The following is a 19,229-nucleotide window of genomic DNA, read 5'->3' on the forward strand; positions in this document are numbered from 1 at the left end:
CATTGCAGTCAGCCTTAAATTTTTACTTTGCCCGGGTTCAGTGCGACCACATGTCCAGATGGGCACTTTTGTTATCTAAGCACTAGAAAACATTTAGGCCCTCATTACAACCGTGGTGATTGGGGTTAAAGTGGCGGTAATACTGCCAACAGGCCGGCGGTAACAAAAATGAATCACGACCACGGCAGAAACAGGCAACACAGACAGCCACTTTAACACTCAGACCGCCACGGTGGTAGCAACAAACACCACAGCGGTCACCGCCAACAGACAGGCAGAAGTCAATGTACCACCCACAGAATTACAACCCACCCATCCGCCAGATTTTCCAGGGCGGTACAAACGCCATCAAAAGCACAGCGGGAACAGAACACAGAAGGGACACCACTCACACCTCGACACTCAAGACAAACCAGGATGCCATGGACCCTGAGCTACAGGTCCTGCCCATGCTGGTCTACCTCCTCATCTACCAGGAATACAAAAGGCGGCGGCGACGACCATGGTGAGTATTGCACCTAATACACAGGGCAGTGCGGAGGAAAAAGAGAGTGACACACACATGCAACATGCAACACCCCCACCCCCACCCACAACAACATACACAAAAACACATGCATCAACATTACATTTACACCCCGTAGCACCCTGGAAGAATGCAAGGACAAAAGGAATTGAGTTAAATAAGTGATATTTTTGAAATAGGCAGATAAACGTAATGAATAGAAAAACAATATTTACAAAAATATACAATATGTACAGAAGGACGTATATTGTCCATTCAAAATGTCCATGGACCAGTGGGCCAACAATCATGGGCCAAGCCCACACTTGACTCTTGTCTCAATACGGAGAGAACACTGCAGGGGCATCAGGTCGAAAACACACAGGCACCTCAGGGGGGTGGGGGAAGCGGGGGAACCTCAGCCTGAAGAAGGAATAACGCCCCTGCTCCTCGAGGGGGCTCCATGCTCACAGCGATGTCCTGGGGAGTGCAAAGCCACAGTCTCTTAAGTGGGTGGTTTGCCCACTGTTTGGTTCTGGGAGTGCAAGGCCACTGTCTCTCAAGTGGGTGATTGGCCCACTGCTTGGTCCTGGGGAGTGCAAAGCCACAGTCTCTTAAGTGGGTGGTTTGCCGACTGCTTGGTCCTGGGGAGTGCAAGGCCACAGTCTCTCAAGTGGGTGGTTTGCCCACAGCTTGGTCCTGGGGAGTGTAAGGCCACAGTCTCTCAAGTGGGTGGTTTGCCCACAGCTTGGTCCTGGGAGGGCAAGGCCACAGCCTCTCAAGTGGGTGGTTTGCCCACAGCTTGGTCCTGGGCAGTGCAAGGCGACAGTCTCTCAAGTGGGTGGTTTGCCTGGTTTGGCCACTGCTTGGTCCTGTGGAGTGCAAGGCCACAGTCTCTCAAGTGAGTGGTTTGCCCACTGCTTGGCCCTTGGGAGAGCAAGGCCACAGTGTCTCAAGAGGATGGCTTCTTCCACTGGTTCTGGTGGGGGCATTGTGCCCAGTGTGCTTCATCCTGGGAAGGATGGGGTGAGTGGATGGCTTCCTCCACTGGTTCTGGAGGGGGCCTTCTGCCCAGAGTACTTCATCCTGCCAAGGAGGGGGTGAGCGGATGCATATCTCCACTGGTTCTGGAGGGGGCCTTGTGCCCAGTGTGCTTTATCCTGCCAAGGACAGGGTGAGTGGATGCGTATCTTCACTGGTTCTGGAGGGGGCCTTGTGTCCAGTGTGCTTCATCCTGCCAAGGAGGGGGTGAGTGGATGCATATCTCCACTGGTTCTGGAGGAGGCCTTGTGCCCAGTGATGCAGCACTTGGGGTGTGGCAGTTCACATTCCCTCACCTGGGTGTCTGAGGCACAAGAATTTAAGGGAACAGGTTGCATGATAGTCCATGGAGGCAGGGCTAGTCTCCATCCTGTGGTGGCTAAGGCTGCAAATTGGTGGTAGTGCTGGTGCTGGTGGGGGTGCTGCCAGTGGTGGTGGGAGGCTCCAGCCATCTCCTGCAGCCTCGGATGGCTGCCCACTGGGGCTGCTGCTGCTGGTAGTGGTCCTACTGTCAGCCGTGCAGGTGGCAGTGCTTGCCGCAGGGCTGCTGGCGGTGATGGCCGTGGTGCAGGTGCTGGTGCTGCCAGTGGTGGAGGGAGGGTCCAGCCCTTCTCCTGCAGCCTTGGACAGTTGCACACTGGGGATGCTGCTGCTGACAGTAGTGGTGCTAGCGGCGGTGCAGGTGGTGTGCTTGCAGCGGTGCTTGCGGAGGGGCTGCTGGCGGTGCTGGTATCGGTGCAGGTGGCAGGGTTAGCGGTTGTGCTGGTGGCCACCAGGCCTTCACCTGCAGCCTATGACCGCTGAAGTGCCTTGCCTGGTGTTTTCTGCCCCTTCATCACATTGGCAGATGGTGTTGTGACCTTGGCTCTGGCAGCTGGAGTTTTGGAAAAGGCCTTGCTGGGTGGTTCGTGCTCCATGCCCTTGCTGCATGCTATCCCCTTCTTAACCTTGGCAGGTGGCGGAATTGTTTTGTCCTTTGCAGGGTTTGATGGCACACTGGCTGGGCTGCCGGGTGCCCCCTTTGAGCCTCTGTGAGTTGCAGGTACCACAGCGGACAGGGATTTGGTGGCTGAGGTGCTGGCCTGGGTTCTGGACACCCTGGTCAGAGGGGAAGCACTGGGGGGAAGGGTAGAGAAGAGGTCAATGTTTGCCAGGAAAAGCTTTTTAGAAACACTGGGGTGGGAAGATGGGAAGGGTTTGGGAGTGGAGGAAGAGGGAGTGGTTGTAGGAGGTGTCTGTCTGCTGAGTTCCGGTGAAGGTGCATGGGTTGGATGCTGTTGTGAGGTGGATGGCTGTTGGGTGGGTGGGTGCTTGCGTTTGTGTACTTTGGGAGGAGGGGTCACAGAAACACTGGGAGAGTACACAAGGGACGTGTGCATGGATGTGGGGGTGGTGATTGCTCATGAGGGGTGTGTATTGATGGGCGTGCTGGTGATAGAGGTAGTGGATGAGGATGTAGTGCATGCAGTTGTGAGTGGAGACGCTACTGGGAGGGAGGTGGGAGGCGAAGAGGAGGGGGACACAGTGGAGGCAGTTGATGTTGGTGTGTCTGCATGGGGATGGTGCTTGTGTGAGTGCCTGTGAGATGAAGTGTGGTGCTTGTGTTTGCCTGAGCAACTTCTGTGTGTTGATTTGGGTGAATGCTGGTCTGAAGATGTGCTTGGGATAGGCTGGGGTTGAGGGGATTGGGACTGGGTAGAGGAAGTTGGAGGGGAGGGGCTAGAGACAGGGACAGGGGCTGCCATCAGTGTTGAGGCCAGAGCCTGAAATGCTCTCTGTTGGGCCGCCACGCCAGAGTGAATGCCCTCCAGGTATGCATTTGTTTGTTGCAAATGCCTCTAGACACCCTGGATGGCAATCAGAATGGTTAACTGCCCAAAAGTGAGGGATCTCAGGAGGTCAATAGCCTCCTCACTGAGGGCAGCAGGGCTGACTGGAGCAGGGCCTGAGGTGCCTGGGGCGAAGAAGATGCCCACCCTCCTGGGAGAGCGGGCACGGGAAACATGCTGAGGGGTTGCTGGGAGGGTGGTGCTGGTAGGGGTGGTGGCGGCTGCACCTGTTGTTGGAGTGGGCATAGAGGTGTCCCCCACCGCCAGGGAGCTTCTATCGGAGGAGGAGTCCCTGTCTGTGGTCTCCCCTCATGTCCCCGTTGTGGTGCTCCCCTCGCCCTCTGTCCCACTGGTGCCCTCACCCTCGGTGAATTCGGCCTCCAGGTCCATGAGTGATGCAGCTCCCTCCATCGCCGGTGCCTCTTCTCCTCCACCAGATGATGCTACTGCACACAAGGACAGGGTGACAAAAAAAAAAGCGGGGGAGAGACAGAGGATACACTTGGTCAATGCCAGCAACACCACTACCGTTGGCGTACACAACACACAGGGAGCAGCCCTATGCACTAGGCCGTGCACTACCAGTTACTAAGATAGTCACCAGCCCATGGGGTATAATGCCTACTGCCATTAGCTGCACACCTAAAACCCACAGGACCCTGCCCAGTAGTAGATGCCCACTAACACTATTCGGGTAGGAGTGCTTCAGAGACTACCCAACAAGGGACCTACCCTGCCATCTTCGACCTGACCTAGGGGCACCCATAGCCCACATCCCCCACCCAGGTACCTCTTAACGCGTGCAAAGTCAGGATTCAGAATCTGTACTCACCCCCTTGCGTCTGCTGTGATGCCTTCAAGCGCCCATCCAACTCCAGATAGGCCACCACCAGGATGTGGAACATCAGGGGGCTTAATGGTGCGATGGGCACCCCTTCCTCATTGGGAGGCCAGCACCAGCTGGGCGTCCGCTGTCTTCTTGGCCCAGCGGCGCAGGTCCTTCCACCTTTTGCAGCAGTGGGTGCTCCGCCTGTCAAAGACCCCCAGGGTCTGCCCCTCCTTGGCGATGGCACGCCAAATACTCTTTTTCTGGTGGGCGCTGACCTGCATGGAAAAGACAGTAGAAAAGGGAATTAGTCAACCGTCCGGACTATCACACTCATTGCCCACCATCTCGCTCCCATCCCATGATGCACATACATTGACCACCTTACATGCAGCACTCTGGCCAGGATGCCTCTGCCCCCCTACATGTGGCTTGCACACACAACAATCCATACATTCATGGCCCACGCATCATGCTCACAGTGTACTCACCTGTTTGTCTGGAGGACCATACAGTAACATGTACTGGGGTAGGACCCCATCCACCAGTTTCTCCAACTCCTCTGCAGTGAAGGCACGGGCCCTTTCCCCAGGCACATTTCCAGACACAGGTCACAGCAGCACTTGCAGTGTAGGTCCTCTCCTGTGAGTGAACAGATAGAAAATGGTGGTGATGTCCGCGGCGGTGCGTACCGTCACCACCGGCGTACATCGCTATTGGCTTCTGGAACCCACAGGGCCCAATGATAACAAATGCAAAGTTGCGCGGTGGTCTTTGACCGTCTACCGTGATGACGTACAACACCAGTGGAATTACCTCATTTTCACTTGTCCCTCCTCACAGGTCAGGCATCTGCCATTTCAGGGAGGTACAGGGCATGGCACCTGACTGCGTCACAGCAGAAATTAGCATAGCAACTAATTGTCGGATTCACATCTTGATTCTGTAACGTAAATAAATCATCATTAGTGCAATAGATGTTTGAATATGACCCTCTGCTCACCATTTTCCTCCATCGGCTTCAACCGCTGACGCTGAATATGAGATGGCGGCATCCTCCGGTGTACAGTCCCCTGGTGGACCTTGCGACAATGGAGGAAAGACACATTATCATAACATACAGACTTGATTGTGCCACAATCCTAGAACTATGTGCCCAATAGGAGCCGGACCTGATGTCAGCTATCCGCCAGCACACAGGTATCAACCCTCTAGTGCAGGTCCTGTCGGTGCTCCATTTCCTGGCGAGTGTCTCCTTCCAAGTCACAGTGGCCATGGCATCAGGGATGTCTCAGCCAATGTTCTCCAACTTGTTGATCAGAGTGTTGTCAGCCTTGCTGAAACACATGTGCAGCTACATTATGTTCCCTCAGGTGGAGGATTTGGCCACAGTGAAAGCTGACTTTTATGCCCTGGGACATATCCCCAGCATCATTGGTACATTGGTGCCATTGATGGTACACATGTGGCATATGTCCCCTCCCCCCGAAGAAATGAACACGTTTTCAGGAATAGAAAAAGCTATCAATCTATGAATGTGCAGATGGTGTGTTTGGCGGACCAGTACATCTCCCATGTTATTGCCAAATATCCTGGCTCTGTGCATGACACCTTTATCTTGAGGAATAGCAGCATCCCATATGTCATGGGCCAACTCCAGAGGCACTGGGTGTGGCTAATAGGTGAGCCCAAGTTCCCCACACAGTATAAGTAGGTGTCTGGGTATGGGGTGTCCTTAAGGGCTAGTGTGTGTCTAACAGTTGTCCCTCAATATTTGCAGGTGACTCTGGTTACCCCAACTTCTCATGGCTACTGACCCCAAGTGAGGAATGTAAGGGCAAGGGCAGAGGAACGTTACAGTGAGGTACATGGGTGTACAAGGAGAATTTTTTAAAGGACCTTCGGCCTCCTGAAGGCCAGGTTCCGGTGCCTCCATCTGACAGGTGCGTCCCTGTACTACTCACCCAAGAAGGTATGCCAGATCATCGTTGCATATTGCATGTTGCACAACCTGGCCTTGAGATGCCAGGTGCCTTTTCTGCAGGAGGTTGTGCCTGGAGATGGTCTTGAGGCAGCAGTGGAGCCTGTGGACAGTGAGGAAAAGGAGGCAGAGGAAGATGTTGACAACAAAAGCAATATAATTCAGCAGTACTTCCAGTGACGCACAGGTAAATGACTGTAACTTCAATTAACTTCAATTAACTTTTCATTTTTCTGTTGGACGTTGTACATGGCAGCCTGTTTTCCTATGTCTATGGCCACTGACTGCACCCTTTGGCATCTCTATTTTCAGATCTCTAAGCCCCACTCTGGCTCCTGCTATGTGTACTAATGCCCACAAAGGTTATTCCAAAGTATATTTATATGTACATTTGACTTGCAATGCTTTGATAATGTTGGACTAATTCATATTTGAATAATTTGACAGACTCCGGATTTGTATTTGTTCCAAGGGTGTTTATTTAAGTGCTCATAAGTAGAGGGGGATGTGCAATGGGCTGGGGTGAGGGTGGAGGAATGTCTAGTTAGAGTCCAGTCTCTTGGTATCACAGGTGCATTGTCCAATGGGGCATAGGAAGGGCAGTTATGGCAGTTCAAGATGGACAGGGTGACAGAGTGGGACAGAAGGGTGACAATCAGGAGAGTCTTATTTCCTGGTGGGGGTCTTGGCAATGTTCTCTGGCTTCTGCCTGAATCGCAGGGACCGTTTGCAGGGTGGTTCTCCTTCTACAGGGGGTGGGGTGCTGGTGGCCTGTTGGTCAAGCGGAGGGCCTCCTGTCCACTAGCGCTGATGGAGGTGGAGGCCTGTTCATCGGTGTGGCTAGTGTTGGGGACCCATTGGTCTTGCAACCACAGAACGCACCTTCCCCCCTAGGTAGTTCCACGTCTTCCTGATGTCATCCCTAGTTCTGGGGTGCTGTCCCATGGCGTTGATCATGTGCATGATCCTCTGCCATAGATCCATCTTCCTTGCAATGGACGTCTGCTGCACCTGTGATCCGAAAAGCTGTGTCTCTACCTGGATGATTTCCTCCACCATGACCCTTTGCTCCTCCTCTGAAAACCTGGGGTGTCTTTGGGGTGCCATGGCTGTGGTGTGAGTGATATGTGTGAGGATGTGTGGGGTGATGTGTGAGGTGATGTGTTGGGATGTGTGCTGTGAGGTGCATGGATGGTGTATGGGTGAAGGTGTTCTATGGCTCAGATTGAGTGGGTGCTCCTGGCTTGTGTCTCTCTCTGTTGGCAATCTTTTTTTCATTGAAAGGGTTGTGGGTAATGTGGGTGTGTGTTTTATAGTGGTGTGAGTGTGTGGGTGTGGTTTGTGTATGTGTGTCAGGTGTGTGTAGTTGAAATTGTCCAATGTGGTGGTGTTTTGTAAATGTGTGTGTATTTTGACAGCGGCGGTGTGTACCGCCAATGGTTTACCGTGGTTGAAAGACCGCCGCAGTGATTCGTGGGTCATGGTACTGTGGGCGTATTCCTGTTGGCGTAACGGTGTGGGTTTTGCTATCTCCAGTTTATCACTAACCTTTGGTCTGGCGGACTTGTGTAGGTGTCTGTATAGTGCAGATTTCTCTGTGTGGGTCATAATACCCGTAGCCGTATACCGCTGCGGTCACGGTATGTTGGCGGCTGTCAGCACGGCGGTAGGCGGCATTTGCCGCCACGGTTGTAATGAGGGCCTTAATTTTTTAAAATTCACATCTTCAGTTCCCTTTATTGGATTTTTGTTGTTTTAGTGTCATTTTAAAGAAAAAGTATGATCTAATTTTATAAATTGGACTTGGATTTTTACTGTGTTTTGTGTTTTACTAATTTACTGTTTTGTGATTTTTAGATGGTTTACATACCTCACTTCTAAGGTAAGCCTAACTGCTCATTGCCAAGCTACCAAGGGTTGAGCTAGGATTAATTTATTGAGATCTAACTGGACGTAGTGGGCCCATCGCTAGTGTAGGTATTTACCTGCCCTAACCAATAGTCCGCTTTCCAACAACTTGACAATTTGTTTTGCTTTTCAGTAGACCCAATATATCCAAACCCACTTTGCCTATACAAAACTTAAAATAAAATCCTCAATGGGTTTTTTATCACATCAAGTTAATGGTTAGCCAGTAATGAGTGTCAGCAATAGCATAATTTTTAGAGTCCATAATTTCCTACTTAGGTAATTAGGCCCGTATTTATACTTTTTGACGCTAAACTGCGCTAACGCAGTTTAGCGGCAAAAATTTTTGCGCCGGCTAACACCATTCTGAAGCGCCATGCGGGCGCCGTATTTATTGAATGGCGTTAGCCGGCGCAAGCAGACCGGCGCTGCCTGGTGTGCGTGGAAAAAAAACACGTACACCAGGCAGCGCCGGCGTTGGGAAAAATGGCGTTAGGGCGTCTTAAAATGGCGCAAGTCAGGTTGACGCTAAAAAATCGTCTTAACCCGATTTGCGCCATTTTAAACGATGCCCAGACGCCATTTACATGACTCCTGTCTTAGTAAAGACAGGAGTCATGCCCCCTTGCCCAATGGCCATGCCCAGGGGACTTATGTCCCCTGGGCATGGTCATTGGGCATTGTGACATGTAGGGGGGCACAAATCAGGCCCCCCTATGCCAAATAAAAAATAAAAAAAATAAAAAATGTATACTTACCTGAACTTACCTGAATGTCCCTGGGGTGTGTCCCTCCAGCCTTGGGTGTCCTCCTGGGGTGGGCAAGGGTGGCAGGGGGGGTCCCTGGGGGCATGGGAGGGCACCTGTGGGCTCATTTTGAGCCCACAGGCCCCTTAACGCCTACCCTGACCCAGGCGTTAAAAAGTGGCGCAAATGCGGGTTTTTTTGACCCGACCACTCCCGGGCGTGATTTTTGCCCGGGAGTATAAATACAACGCATTTGCGTCGCCGTCATTTTTTTAGACGGGAACGCCTTCCTTGCATCTCATTAACGCAAGGAAGGCGTTCACGCAAAAAAATGATGCTATTTGCCCATACTTTGGCGCTAGACGCGTCTAACGCCAAAGTATAAATATGGCGTTAGTTTTGCGCCGAATTTGCGTCGGAAAAAACGACGCAAATTTGTCGCAAACGGAGTATAAATATGCCCCTTAATGTTTTCATTAGTGAAAACCATTCTTGTTGCCCACTATAATTTAAGTGCCCAATTTAACAATAGACTGATGTGTCCAAGTTATTGGATTAATCAAAGGGTGAGTGGGTAAAAGATAAAATCAGGTAAACTATCCAGCAAATGTCCTGCATCATTCACTGAACCATGTCTAGGTTAAAGAAGCTACAAAATACCCCAAAGGCTTTAAAAATCTCGAGAAAGTGTGCAACCCTGATCTAGCCTATTATTTAAATTCCACAAAATTAAAGAGTTCTTGTCAGTGGCCTGATGAATCTTACTGAACTTCTGAAAAATTGTTAATAAGTAAAGGTGGAGGGCACTATTTTACAGCTACCATGCTGGAAAGCTCAACATCAGCACAATTTCTCAATGAAATTGCTCAAATTAAGCATAAAATGTAGGGACATGGTAGTTCAGTTAAATCTGACTTTCCACGTTAGAGCTACCCAATCCTCATTGAAGATTAGCACCGGCTAGTGATTCACTTACTTACCAGTAATGTTCATTACTATGAATATCCTTGTTCTCGTACCAATACTTGCTAGCTGAGGTTTTTTCCCCTCTCCCAGGCATCGCATGATTTGGCTAAAGCCAATCAAAAAAGAGCATCAAGAAAGACTCCTCTTTCCCTACCCCTCACACAATATTAGTCATAGAAAGGGGCAGAGCCCACAATACGTCCTGTACTTCCCTAAGCTATTCAAAAGGAAACAGGCTGTGAAGGGGAATGGAAGGGTGGGTCATAAATATTGGTCCAGGCAGAAAGGTATTCTGAGTAATGAACATTACTGTAAGTAATTGATTCATTACCTCTTCAACCCCTCATCTATTACCACTACTTACCAGATGAAGATATACCAGAGCAATTGCCACAATCTGATTCCCTAACAAAGAACAAGTACTTCCAAATGATGCAATACAAAAAGTTTTAGTGCAAACTTTAAGAGGTACAAGCAATCAGGGAATGGCAGCTTCCAATACCTGAGTACCATAATTCATGGAATTAGAATTATGTATATCCAGTCTGTAGTGAGAAACAAAAGTAGACCGGTTAGCCCAGGTAGCAGCCCTACATTTATCTAATACAGAAACACCAATCGCCTCAATCCAAGATGCAGCCTGCAGCCATACCCCGAGTGGATGGCCCTGAATTCCACCCCGCAGGTTAGTGCCTTTGAGCAACATAAGCCATTGGAATGAGACACCTTATCCACCTACTCAACATTTGGATAGAATTTCTTTGACTCAGATGAAAAATGCCAAAGTTTAAAAACAAGTTGTCACACTTTCTATATTCCTCAGATCTAGCTAAATACATTTTAACAGCTCTCACTACATCAAAAGTCGGTACTGCTTCTTCTTCTGGAATAGAAGGAGCTGAAAAGAAAGATGGCAAAATTATCTCATCCTGATGAAAGGGAGTCAAAACTTGAGAGCGAAAACCGGGACCCAACATGAAAACCAACCTGTCAGGAAACAGTTTCACATAATGGGGTCTGATGGACAATGAACCTAACTTCACAGGCCCATGTGCAGATGTGATAGGCACCAAAAACATAATTTAAAGGACATATATTTCAAATCGACCTCCTCTAGAGGTTCAAATAGAGGAAGCTGAAGTGCCCTAAAAACCAAGGGAAGATCCCAAGAAGGGGAAAAAGACCTAATGCATGGCTTCATCAGTGTAAACCCTTTTACCAGTCTTGCACTAATAGCATCCATTTTGGGAATACCCCAAGAGGTCCTGACAATTCCTGTGGCTGCACATTGGACCTTCAGAGTAGAAGCTGCTAAACCCTTGTCAAAACCACTCTGTAAGAAAGGAAGAATCCATTGAAATTCACAATCTGTGGGGTTTAAAGAGTGTTCAGCACACCACCTAGCAAAGGATTATCAATGATAGGCAAATTATTTTCTAGTGGAAGGCTTCCTAGGCTGCTGAACCGAGTGAACCACTGGAGAAGCCAGAACAAAACTTTCAAAACCCAACCCTTTAACAGCCATACTATCAGACATATTCTCTTGTAAGTGTCCAGAGATAGAAATGGAGAATGAAGTGGGTTCTGATCCAACAGAATAACCCACTTCAGGGATTTTACCATGAGACAAAACAGAGTTCACCATCCCATCCTTGGCCAAAAGATGGCTGCTTTCTTAAGGTAAACTCTCTTCCTCTGGAGCCTGCCAAGTAACTTTAGTAACAGGGTAAAGGGGGTGTAGCATACAAAAGAACCTGGGGACATAGATATATCAAATATTATATCCCCCACAACCTTGCTCCTGAATTTGGGAAACAAAAGAACGAAGAAAGTACTAGCTGTGGTGGCAAAAGAGGTTTAATGGAGAAGAATCAAACTTTTTGGCTTAATTGTTCGAAAACAGGTAGAGCCAGATAGAATTTGTGGGAGGAAGGGAATAACCTGCTGAGGCTGCCTGCAAGAAACTTCTCCTTCCCTCAAATGTAGTTTGCTCTGAGGGACCATAGATCGTTCCCCGCCCAGCACCCTATCGGGAATGTCAGATCTGCCAAGCTTCCTTAGCCTTACTGCTTATTTAACTAAGACTTTGCGGCCATATTGTCTGTCCTGACCACAGCCTCCTAATTCTGTAACTGGTGGAAACAGTGAATGAGAGAATGAAACACAGCCCTCATTTCTCTCCAGTTCTAGGAATGATACTTCCCCTCACACTCCAGTTCCCCTGAACTGACAGACTGTTGACATAGCTTCCCAAGCCATCCCACTTGCATCTGTGTTTAGAATACATGTTGGCAGCATGGACAATGAAAATCCCTTGAGCAGATGAGTGGGATCCAACTGCCATTGCATACACACCCAAATATTGTATGATACAGGCACTATTTGCTAGACTAAAGATTGGTAGTAGTGGAATAAGCCCTGCGCCTCCTCCCACAAAAACATCCAACATTTCAGTAGGAGATGTCAACAGAAATGAACTTTTACTTGGTGTTGGTCAGGTAAACAAGCCCTACTACCGAGAGCTAGTATCTTATAAGTGCAAAAGACTAATACAGAATATTGAACATCAAATACTCTCTGCACACATAAATGTGAGTAATTCAATAAATGCAAAAATAATCCCATGACAGTAAGGATATGCTGTTGTTTGCGTGAAATTTAGACTCCTTTATTGATAAATCTTATGAATCTTCAACAGCCGACACTTGTTTTATCACAAATGTGACATTTTCAAGGCTACAAAAAGTACATGAGAAGATCACATTGTAATAAACAGATGATGACAGGGATATGTTAAAAAAGGCAATACTTATACCAGTGACTAATCCACTGTAGGAAAAATGTAAGGGTGGTCCCTGTCCGTAGTAACCAAGGGAAAGATAGATGAGATACCTGCATGCCCAAGCCTCAAATGTGCATATGGATAAAAAAAAGTCCATATGTATAAAAAAGTGGTGTCACCCACAATAGAGAAAATAAGCAGACATTGGTGTGCAAGTGCTAGGAATACAGAGTAGACAGAATGCACACAGTAAAGAGAGTAATAAAGTCTAAACAGACTAACCTATGCGTAGTCTTATGATGGGCCAAAGGGTAGAACCAACTTATGTAAACCACATCTCTGGATAGCGGTAAAAAGAAAACACCTATCCTATTGAGCTGGAAAAAATATCACAATGTGATTTCCTCAAGTACTTTTTGCAGCCTTGAAAAAGTCACATTCGTGATGAAACAGGCACCATTTGTTCGAGGCTGTGAGAAGATGCAATCCAGTGTGCAAAAACATGATGAACCAGTTATCGCAGATGAAGGCATGCCCAAGGAACAACAAAGACATGTGCTGCCTGCATGAAAAACAGATACAAGCAAGAACAAAAAAGAAAACACATTAACACTGAGAATGTAAAGCTTCCCAAAAAACATCTTACCATGTGATCCTGGAGATGCAGCCATTCTCTCACAGACAACTCAACTGCTGTCTTATCGCACATACAAGGCTGTTCAAGGGTCTTGTCTGAGATAGGCTGACAATTCCCATATTGGTATGAAAATGTGTTCCAATTAACTCCAGATCCTGAGTTGGGGAGAAATGAAATTTCTCCCGGTTTATCAAAAAACTAAAGTCCTTTAGAGAGTCACACACCAAAGCAATATGATACTGAGGAAGTGTCTCTGATAGAGAGTGGAAAAGCCAATTGACAAAATAGTTGTGAATCAAGCCCCCCTACTGTGCAGGATGCCCCAATGCTGCATTGGAAGCAACTGAAGAAGCAAAAGCCTAAAAGATAACATAAAAACATATGAAATAAATTGTGCTTGTAGTTGTATGTTAGCAAATACATCAGAACATTCCACCCCCTTTTGAATGGCCATAGGTATGGTCTGATAATCCTTAACTAAAGATTGGGAAGCATAGACTGCATAGATCGTTGCTTTCAATGCCAAATTAAGGCCCAAAAAAACTTTTCTTTAAAGATGCTTCAACCTTTCTATCCACAAAGTCAGAAACCAAGACTTCATCAGATTCCACAGAAGAGTGGCCAGCCAAATTAACCAACATCTGGTGTATTTTAACATTCAAGGGACTTAGAGGATATATCATAGTGAGAAATTTAAGTAGGTCTGCCTTGTATGGATATTTCCATTTCTTTAACATGTCAAGCACTTTTTTGTTAATGGAGGGGGGTTAGTTTAATTGTTTAAATAACCCAGAACCAGTACTCTGTGAATCATCCTTTCTTGGAATATTAAGATTATCTCCCAAGTTTCTGAACAAAGAAGAAATCTTAGATTTTGGAATTAACTTACATTGATGGAGGGAGCCAGGAGCCTGAACTTCATCCTCATCATGCTCAGGGAATGGCCAAGGTGAAGCCAAAGAAGAAGGGGAAGCATCAAATGAAGAATTGGAACATGTGGAACTGGATGACAAGTGACAATTACTTCCCTTGCTCCAAGACTTGCAAAAAACATCTGTCATTCAAGAAATCAAAAGCTGCATCTGGTCCTCTGAAAAAATTAATCCTCCAGAAACAGGAGCAGAGGGGGGGAAATTCTGTGTATGCCTTTTAACATGCCTATTATCTTTCCTGTCTGCTTAGCAATTATGGCACTTAGAAGAATGCTTTCTATGCTGCAACAGCATCCGACAGAGCTGGTGCATAACTATCTACATATATGACCCCAGAAAATCCCCACTGTAACCAAAGAGATGCCCACCAGAATTGACAATTCTACTGAAAAACAAATGTGGTCCTGTAAAAAATGTCTAAAGAAAATATGCCTCAAGAAATATTCTCAAAGACTGAGCAATATAGGACAAATCACAAGAGAGCAGCATTCAATATAAAATCGAATATATATCGAGGGAATGTGGCTTGGGGTGTCAAGATAGCGGTTGCACTCTAACAGTGCTCTGGACTCCTCTCTCATCATCCACCATCCACCCCCATCCACCAACTAGTATTAAATCCCCCGGTGCAGCAACCTGGCGGATTACAGCTCCTGTCCACACTACTACCATTACTGAGCTTCACACCTCCGTGACTTGCCTCTGGCAGCTTGAAACAGCAGCCGCGGTTGTGTTGCCTTATCCAAGATGGTAGCATTAGGTGCCTTTTGGGGAGGTATTGCAGTGCACTGTGGGCCGTGGGTGCACCTTTGCGCTGGTGCTCTATTGAAGCTACAGGGCTTGTGGCCCCGAAGCACTACCGGGGACCAGATGTGAGACCTGCGAGGAGGATCTGGTGCGGTTGGGATGGCCCTGTTGGACTGAGAGGCCACTCCCAGCAGTGCGAGCATGTGGTGGTATTTGCTGCATGCTTGCTGGAGCCTCTGGTGCTTGCTTCTAACTAAGGGCGGTGGACCTATCCTCACCCCCAAGTAACTGGAGCTGGAACGGAGCCACCTGGGGTGAAAAGTAAGTGATTGCGGCCTGGCAGCAGGGGATCATGAACAGCAGGAGTGGTGTGTCGAATGGCTGGTAGCCCAGGCTTCTGGCCCCTCATCCCTAATCTAGGCAATTAAAGGAAGCCTGTCTATTGGTAGCAAAGTGGGAGCAGGCCTGTGTACTGAAGCATAGGGCCCTCATTGTAGCTGCCATTAATTTTTAAAGTGTGTGAGGGCCCCTGGGAGGACTAGTGGGGCTTGGAATATCAGTGTGGCTATGTGCGTCACCCCGGTTGCCATTCTGGAGATGACGCTACTAATGTCCATTGCTCTGCTGGCCTCTAGACAAACCACAACTGGAGTCCTCTTAAGCTGAACATCACTGAGCAACACATTTTTGCGGACTGCATAACTAGAGAACAAGTGCACCAGACAAACACATGACCTTTCTGCCCAATGTATAGGCGTGCTGACTGGCTTTTCCTGAAACGGCCGGTGATTACATTCTGTTGGCCAAATTTGTGGACAATCATCTAGAGGGTGGTTGCTCGTGCTGCTGTGCAGAGGCAAAGGGCCACCTAGAAACCTCTCCAGCGAATATACCTACCTACGATCTTACATGCTATTCAACAATCTCAAATGGCAGTCAAGGCCAAAATAGGAGAGGTTCATGTTGATGTGGCGGTCCTGAACCAGGATTTATAGAATGCCACCACAACACCTACCGAGGCAGAGGAGCGAATATCAACAGTTGAAGATGAAGTGTCAGATCTCAAACTCAAAGTCACGTGCCTACTCTCCCGAGTGCCTGAGCTGCATCATCGTGATGAAGATTCTGTAAATCACTCCCAGCACAACAATCTCAGGTTCCTGGGGTTTCCAGAAGGGGTGGAATCCACAATCCCAACGGAATTCCTCAGGCAATGGCTGAAATTATGGATGATCACTGATAAGCTCATGTCGTTGTTTGCTGTGGAATGAGCCTAGAGAGCTCTCACTCCGAAACAACCTGTGGGTGCACTTCATTGACCTATGATTGCTTATTTCTTTAACTTTAAAGACAGAGATTTGAATTTACGGGAAGCCCAGTCTCATCCAGAGCTCCAATGTCAAGAGGCTAAAATACTCATAGTTCCGGACTACACTAAAAAAGTACAAGCGAAGCGGCGCTCATACAAAGTGGTGAAACAAAAGCTCAGAGCACTCAATCTCTTCTGCACACTTCTTTTTCCAGCTAGATTCAAGTAATCAACAGAAACAAAACACACTTTTTGACACAACTGAAACTGTGTGGGACAGGCTCAAAGAGGAGAAGAAACTTCATAGACCTGAGAGCTCATCCCCTCCATTGAGTCCAATGTCTGGACAGTTGAATAAGAAACCCAACCAATAGAGTAAACAGGTCTGTACCTGTTCACAGAGAGGAAGACATGAAACAAGAGACTCCTCACCCTTATCCAGTACCGACTCATCGGAGCAGCTGGCCCCTACATAGGCCCAGCTAGCTCTGACAGGTGGAGGTAGGGCTGCCTTGGCACCAACAGGGGACACCCGGGGGAATCCAGCTTTCTCCCCTGTACATACCACTCTCACTGTTTTGCACTGATGCTTTTCTTTTAGGTGCATAGATTGTTGCACCCTGTCAGGGGATATAGTGTTACCTGCAGGATGCACACGGTAATGATCCTTGAACAGGAAAGGGGTCCACTACTCCACACCTACAAAAACATTGTTTTTGTGTTTGGTTGTAAGTTTCAGGGTGACAAACGCTTTTAAAGGGGAAATATGGGGTGGGGGGCTTTGGGGTGGGGGGTTTGTTCCGTATTGGTTCACTGAGTTGGAATACAGTGTCTATTATTCAGTTAATTTACATTATTACATCACCATATTCACATATTGCATTGAGCTTCCTAGGTATACCTTCCACACCACAGAGATATGATCAGGTGTTCCATGCAGGCTACACCAGAGGCCCCCAGGGGGTAGTGATCCTATTGCGCCATACCTTTCCTATATGGTTGTTACCTACACATGGATAGATCCTCAGGGCATATATCTTGCCCTTATCAGATTGTTAGAAGATTACCCACTCAACCTCTTGTGCCTTTACCCTCCTCCTATGGTGCTAGATTCCTTCCTAAACAAACTTACCTCAGTTATTACAAATTTCCCTGAGGGACCTACCTTCATAGGAGGGGATTTTAATGAGGTCTTGGACACTGCAGATGACTCCACTGGGGCCCAGTTTCAGCACTGACATGCTGTTGCTCGTCACCTACTCAACTGGATGACTACTCTAGGTCCAGGCAACATTTGGAGACTCTGGGACCCAAGAACACACCATACTTCAGCTGCACACCACACCCATGGGTGCATAGACATGGTTCTGACGCCTGCCACTGGCTGCTTATCCACCACCCAAATACAAATTCTCCCACAGGGATATCCAACCACGTCCCAGTGCTCTTACAGGTGGGTGTAACGGGCAGTGCCCTACGTCAATTATGGAGACTTAGGCCCCCATTATGAGTTTGGGGGGCAGCGAAGGCTGCCCACCAAACTCATCCCGTCATCAGGCCACACGGGTGGCCTGAACCTCGCCGACCCTAATTTGAGTTCCGCGCTGGGCTGGCAGGTGGAAACACTGTTTCCACCCACCCGGCACAGCGAGGAACAGGGCCTTAACATAGCAGCTGGCTCCTTACAGAGCTGGCGGCAATGTGGCGGTGCCGCAGGTGCAGCAGCACCCGTTACGCATTCCACTGCCCATTATTCATGCAGTGTAATGCATGATGGAGCTGTGCATGGGGGCCCCTGCACTGCCAATGCCAAGTGCATAGGCAGTGCAGATACCCCCAGAGCCCCCACCTGGGTCCCCCATTCCGCCGGCCTTTCCATGGACAGGCTGGTGGATGGGGACTCTTAATCCCTAAGGCATCGCTGCTTTCAGTACTGCCCTGGCAGATTACAAGTGCCAGCCTGGCGGTGTCTGTGATTGTACCGTGGCAGCTCCACCATGGTAAGAATGTGGTGGTTGGACTGCATGACCACGGTGGTCCGACCGCCAGTGTGACCCTGGCAGTCTGGTGACCGCCAGGGTCATAATCAGGGCCTTAATGCCTGGCATCTCCAGGACAAGACATATGCGGGTGAGATAGAAGGGGAAATCCAGGAATACTTCCATGCTAATGAAGTCACTGTAAGTGCTACGAGTACACTCTGGGCGGCAGGCAAGGCAACCATGTGAGATTTCGCTAGGGGAAAGTATAGGAATTACCACATAGCCCAGCTTGAGGCACAGCCCTCCAACTGGAAACACAAATTGTGACAGATCCTCGAAGTGAGCCTACTCAACAGCTAGTGATGATTCATGAGGAGATATGCATCACATCTCTTGATGCAGCAGGACAAATATAGAGGAATGAATTCCGCCCGTGTCTACAGCTGGGGAGAAAACAATGGTAAGCTTTTATAGTGGTTGTCACCCTTCTGTTATTGGGAAGGATAATCCCTGAGATTAGGGACTGATCGGGTGCCCTTCACCATACCGACCCCGCTATTGCTCAGATGTTTGCAGGCTACTATGCATGTTTCTAAGATGCTGTGCCCCAGCCCCATGTAGAGACAACTTCTCCTCTCCTTGATGATCTGCCTTTGCCTCGCGACAAGACCTAGATCAACCTATCACATTCTATTGGCAAGATTGGCACTGCTATCTTGGCAGTGGCATTTGGGAAGACGCCAGGACCTGATGGCTACGCTACGTAGTTCGATGCTAAATACAGGGACCTCCTTCCCTCAACTGCTGAACCTTTATTGAGAGGCAGCCGAGGTGGGCTCCTGTCCAAGTGAAATTGTTCAAGCCACCATTGTGGTTAAATCAAAGTCACAGCCTCCATCGACCTCCTGCACTCACTACCGACCCAACTCCCTCATCAATGGCGAGATTAAAATCTTTGTGACTATCATGGCTTCACATCTGAAACTATTTCTTTGAACCCTTATTCACTCTGACCAATGTGGCTTTATGCCTGCGATA

Source organism: Pleurodeles waltl, chromosome 1_1, assembly GCF_031143425.1.
Source record: "Pleurodeles waltl isolate 20211129_DDA chromosome 1_1, aPleWal1.hap1.20221129, whole genome shotgun sequence".
NCBI lineage: Eukaryota > Metazoa > Chordata > Amphibia > Caudata > Salamandridae > Pleurodeles > Pleurodeles waltl.